Here is a 6,259-nt window from a genome sequence, read left to right as displayed (position 1 = left end):
TGAGCAGAGGGACACCTTGAGATCTGAAATGTATGTGTTGATTTTGTCATTTTTTCTGATTCAAAAAAAATAAACAGTTAAAAAAACTCAAACTCTAGAAAAATATAAGAAACTAAAACTAACTTGAAATCCACTAGTCTGTTAATCACCACTAAGATTTGGGTAACCCAACTCTTTATATTTCTGTCTGTGAACATCCATATGCCTTCTGTATAACTGGAAGAGCATGCATACTGGTGTTCTTTTATAATGCACACCTTTTTCTCTTTCATGGTCTTTTTTCTTATCTCCAATCTCTGCCTCTTCAACACTTCCCCTGCAGGGCACCAGTGCAGCCTAATATTCCCACCCTGATCTCCACTCACCTTTCTCCACACAGCAGTGAAAGAGAAAGTCGTGTCCAACTCTTTGCGACCCCATGGACTATACAGTCCATGGAATTCTCCAGGTCAGAATACTGGAGTGGGTAGCTGTACCCTTCTCCAGGGAATCTTCCCAACCCAGGGATCAAACTCAGGTCTCCTGCCTTGCAGGCGGATTTTTTTACTAGCTGAGCCACAAGGGAAGCCCAAGAGTAAAGGGTAATAAAAGCCCTCACTCCTAATAAAAGTCTAGATTTTGACAATGGACATTGGACAAAGAGACAAAGACAGATACATGCATGCAATTAAGTAATCTCTGATTAGAAGTCAGAAGACGGGGACTTTCCTGTGGTCCAGCAGTTAAGACTCAGCACTTCCAGTGCAGAGGATGCTAGTTCAATGACTGGTCTGGGAACTAGGGTCCAGCATGCCATACCACGCAGCCAAAACAAAATAAAATAAAAATAAGACAAAAGCTGCTATTGAAATGTTCCTATGAATAAACTTTAAACAAAATCCTTGAGTAAAAAAAATTATCTAAAAAATAAAAAGTCAGAAGACTTCTATCTTGTGGATGTGGTGCTATCTATAATTTTAAAGATTGTTGCTGGGCTATAACTGAGTTCTGCTCAAAATATACTGACTGGTAGGACAAACAGAACAACCCAGACATCCTCCTCCTCTTCCTCCCAAAATGAAGTTGGATAGGGTGGGACGTGGGGGGGTGGGTGGGTAGTGTCCATGTGAATTTCATCACACCCCAAGGCCCCTTTAGATGGTACTCCCAGTCTGTTCTCTGTGTGTAGCAGTGTTCTGGCCCGGCTGGTACCCTACCAATCAGAATTCCCCTCTGCGCCTACAGAGCACCTTCTTGCTCTCTGTCACTTCTAATTATCTAACATCATTCACCGTCTGGTATAACATTCTCAAGACACCAGCTATGATCAATGGCTGCTTCCTAATGCACTGCTTTCCACGGCATGTGATAAAGACAGATGTCATTTTACTCTACTTTTTGAAAATCCAAGTAAACACTAAGGGTGAACTTAATGGTAGTTATTTGTTGAAGAAGCAACATATTGCACAAGGAAGGGATATCCTAAGTGAGGCTACAAAAATGTGTGATTCACATCCAACATTTCAGGAGCATGTTTGTTGCCTTAAAGGAGGGTGCACTTCTGCATGCCTGTCTGTAAGTGTGTGTGTCTGCATCCATAAGCCTGGACCTCTGGTTTCTGGCCTTTTAAATCAGGACCAGGTTGCCTGCCACATACTTCTCTTCTGCCTGTCACTTACCAGAAGCGGCCCCTTGCAGGCTGGAACTCTGCTGTGAAAACAGGTGCAGCTGACTTCATCCAAAAGATTAAAAAAAAAAAAAAAGACTCCAAAACAAAAACTTTCCACTCAGAGCAGGCAAGCTTTGCTTTTTTTCAAATAAGTGTTACTTAACAGAAGGTCTTGTAGAGCTCGTAAAACCCTGGAACATCTGGTAAACAGTGTCAGTTTTACACGTCCTCCAACACAGGGTACATGACTCCTGTTTCCACTGGCGTAACTCAAGGACGCTGGTGCGTCTCCGGGCATCCTGCCCATCCTGATTTTCATGGGATGATTCCCAAGCCAGCAGATCTGTCTCTCCTTCCACCAGGCCAGCAACAGACAACAGAAAACCTCAGAACAACCCAGACCCAAGAGGCGAGAGAGATGGCGGGGAAGCCGCCAAGGACATCATCCCTGCCGTGACAGGCACACGTGGCATGCTGGGAGATCGGGGAGGGGACACAGATCAGGAAGCTGCAAGTGACGGGCACGATGACTGCCCTGGGTGCCTTTCAAATACCATGAGAATCTGTGTCTTTAACATTTAGTCATTTATCCCAGTTGTTAAACAGCCCACCTTTGGCCTGAGTTGGATGCCAGGGGTTGAGGGTTACTCAAAAACATTGAAAATCAATATTTCCAAAGTTGTCTGGAAATGAGGTCACAGCCCCATCAGCAGATGCTATTTGTTATACCTGTTTTTATATCCTGGCAAGAATGAACCCCAAAGGCTCCACCATGAGACTCTGACTTTGCTATCAGAAGACGGCTTCTTGCATCCCTGCTGGACTGTGTTCCCACCATGTGACTGTCCACCCTAGGGACATCTAAACTGTGAGTTCCCAAGCAAACATCTCAGAAAACACACCCTTGCTTTTCTGCAAACCCTCACACTCTTGCATCTCTCTTCAGAATATATCTAGGGCTCAGGATTGTCCTAAAACCTGGACACAGGGCAGTGCAAGCACCCAGGAATGAGCTGAGGCCCCCTGGCCGTAGGAGGGCTAACTGTGTGTACTTGGGCAAGTGCCCCGCTTAAGCCTCAATATCTTCATCAGACAAATTGCTCTGTTCCTCACAGACTTGATGGCAGACTCACACAACTTAAGACACACAAGTGTGGTCTGTAAGACATTCCACCAGTGTTACTTCCAGTTATACCTACGCAATTGCTGACCTCGTTGTCTTTTCTATAGTCTTCCCTAAAGAAAACCCCAGTTCTGGCTAATGAATTAACAGAAAGTCTGCTGAAAGATTTCTGGGAAAGAAATTTTGCTGCTGATGAAATACACTGATGTTAAACAAAAGAGCTCTCTGGTATACTCCCTTCCCTGTGCTTCCTGACTTTGAACACAGAGCTGCAGCAGCCATCCTGTCATCATGAGGCCATAAGCCCAAGAATCAAAACTCCATTATGCTGAAGATGGGAGAAGGCGTGAAAAGGACCTGGATCCTTGATGACATCACAGAACCAACACCAACAAATCCCTCTTTGGGACTTCTTGTTATGTGAATAACAAGAATAAGCCCTACTTATACAAGTCACTGTTGGGTTTCTGTTCCTTGCAGCTGAATGCCTTCTAACAGATCTAGTCCCTCTGTTAGTCGTTTTCATAGGACCTCATATTTTCCTCTGAAGAGCTTATCACAGTTATGATCACTTAATAAAGTATTTCTTAAGTTTAGAAGTTTAGTTACATTCATAACTTGAACTGAATTTATTTCTGAATACTTCAATATATCTAGTTAAATTACTGAAATCAATTATTTAATTCTTAGTATAATTATCTACATATATATTTTTTTATAATTATCTATGGGGGCTTCCCAGGTGGCTCAGTGGTAAAGAATCCGCCCACCCATGCAGGAGCCACAGGAGACGTAGGTTCAATCCCTGGGTTGGGAAGATCCCTTGGAGGAGGAAATGGCAACCCACTCCAATATTCTTGCCTGGAGAATCCCCATGGACAGAGGAGCCTGGTGGGCTACAGTCCATGGGGTCGCAGAGTCGGCTTCGACTGAGCACATAATTGTCCATCCAGTGTCTCAGTTCCCACCTAGACTTAAGTCCTGTGAAAGCAGGAACTACCTTTGCCTGTTCATTGCCAAGTCCTCAGCTACTGGTTCAGGGTCCAGCATATAGAAGTTGCTCAGTAAATATTGGTTGGTTAAGTAAATAGCTCTGGTTCTGAATGGACACTGGTCACTTCGCTTCTTAATCCCAGTAGCACTAATGTGGCGTTTGCTCTAATTAGTGTTTAGGTTCTGGCAACATGAAGGGGCCTCTCCACCATTTTATTCCAACACTCACTAGAGTCAGATTTTTATGCCAGTTGAACCACGTCCCTTGTGGAGATAATACACAACACTGACCCCTCAGAGGACCCTCAATAAAGACTTGTTGAACAGAATTTGCAGCCTCCCAGAGTCGTTTTCAATAAGATAAATGCATTCTGCATTCCAAAGGCTGTTTGAATCCTTTCTTCAGAAGTTTGAGATTCACCCTCAGCTTTGAGAGCAGGAAAACACCTCAGTAACTAATACCCACCCATACACTTTCCTGATTTTGCTTCAAGAAGAAGGAAGAACATTTTTCTCGGTGAGAAATCTTCCCATTCTTGCTGCTCCCTGGGCTGTGTTACCACTTCTAGCCTCAGCTGGAACTAGCAACCCCAAAGCTGCCCCAGAAAAGGAGAAGGAAAAAGAATTAAATCACACCACCCACCAGGGATCGGGAGTTTACAAAATAGTTTCCCAGTGGTTGGCTGCGAACACAGTGTGGAGGGTGGTCTCTGCCTCCATTGCTGGTCCCCGCGTCCTCCCCATGCGCCAGGGGTGTATATTACCTTTCTCTCTGTTAAATGCCAACACACAAACTCCTGGAAAGGGTCCATCAGCAGTTCCAAGACAGGATCTCCCACATAAAGCAAGAGGATCCTGAGTTTCAGCTTCCTGTCTCGATTCACAATGTACCTTCCAAATGGAGAGAGAGAGAGAGAGAGAGCGAGAGACTGGTTCCCGCGGGGCCATAAAGCATCACATCAAGAACCAGGATTCCAGACCCGGGAACTCTGCCACTTCCTGGTTATATAATCCTGGCATCTTATCCAAATCTCCATAAAACTCACTCTCTGCCTTGCTCAAACTGGGAAGTAAACGAGACAACCCATGTGAAAGCGCAAGCTTGTCACAAAGTTAAGCCTTGAAAAAACTTCAGATATTTTTATCCAGGCTCAACCAGAGACACTATTACCAACTAAGCTTATGCATCAAGAGTTGTTAAATGGCCTTCGAGACCTTTCTTCCTGATTGGCCAGTTCCCCCAGCCCTCTCTGGTCCTGCCTGTGTTGTCTCTGAGTCCATCCGTCTCCTAGTCTCACTCTCTAAAGGGGCTCATCCCGCCTGAAAGATGCCTCCTACAACTTTTGTGGAGCCCGGGACCTGACTCGGTGACTGCCTTAGTCACCCTGAAGTGACTCTGCCGGGCAAGTCATCTTCCCTCAGCTTGTTTGCATCCTCTGAACTTCAGGGAAAATAACTGCTCCTTTGCAGGACTGTTATAAGGTAGGAAAATTAAATAATATTTGTTAAGTGCCAGGCATGTAATGGGCACTTAAGTTTGTTTTGGTTAACTCAAGCACATGCTAGGTTGAATCTCAAATAATAAATATTAATGATATGCATAATAACAATAGTATTGAATGTATAATATTACTGAATATTATTTACTATTATTGAATAGTGATATTGTGAATAATATCAATATCATTATTGAATAATATCACTGAATTACTGGAGAAGGAAATGGCAAACCACTCCAGTATCCTTGCCTGGAAAATCCCATGGACAGAGGAGCCTGGTGGGCTGTAGTCCATGGGATCACAGAGAGTTGGGCATGACTGAGCAATTAACACTAACATGAATTATTAGCTTTGAATAATAACAATGGTGATGTTATTTACTACAAATACTAGCAATATTAAGGGCTTTTATTGCTAGTGCTTATAATTTATTGCTAATATTCATAATAAATAATATCACCATCATCATTATTATTATTCAAGCTAATAATTTAGTAATATCATTCAATAATAATATTGATATTATTCATAATAACATCAATATTCAATGATGGTAAATAATATTCAGTAATATGTCCAATGCTATTATTATTATGCATGACATTAGTATTATTATTTGAGATTCAACATGTCTAAGTTAACCAAAACAAACAAACACATACACAAACAAACCAGAAGTAAGGGCAAAAAATGTTTTCTTTTCTTAAAGCCGAGATGCAACTTGGCAGTCAGCTGGGGTCTGGAAAGGGAGCCTGCCAGCCACCCAGCGCGCTGCCGCTTGCTTCCCGGGAACACAGAACATCCTGCTTTAAAGCCGAAGCCCCACTGGGCAGGGTCCAGAGACGCCTGGCACATAACTGGCACCACCACACAGACACAGAAGAACGTGTGGTTGCAGGCGTGTACAGATCTGGATGAAAAATCAAGTCCCCGACGGACCCCACCAAACATATATTTTAGATGAGTTTTCTTTCTCTCTCCGTCCCTCCGTGTGTG

Source organism: Dama dama, chromosome 7, assembly GCF_033118175.1.
Source record: "Dama dama isolate Ldn47 chromosome 7, ASM3311817v1, whole genome shotgun sequence".
Lineage (NCBI taxonomy): Eukaryota > Metazoa > Chordata > Mammalia > Artiodactyla > Cervidae > Dama > Dama dama.
Note: the sequence above shows the minus strand (reverse complement) of the source record.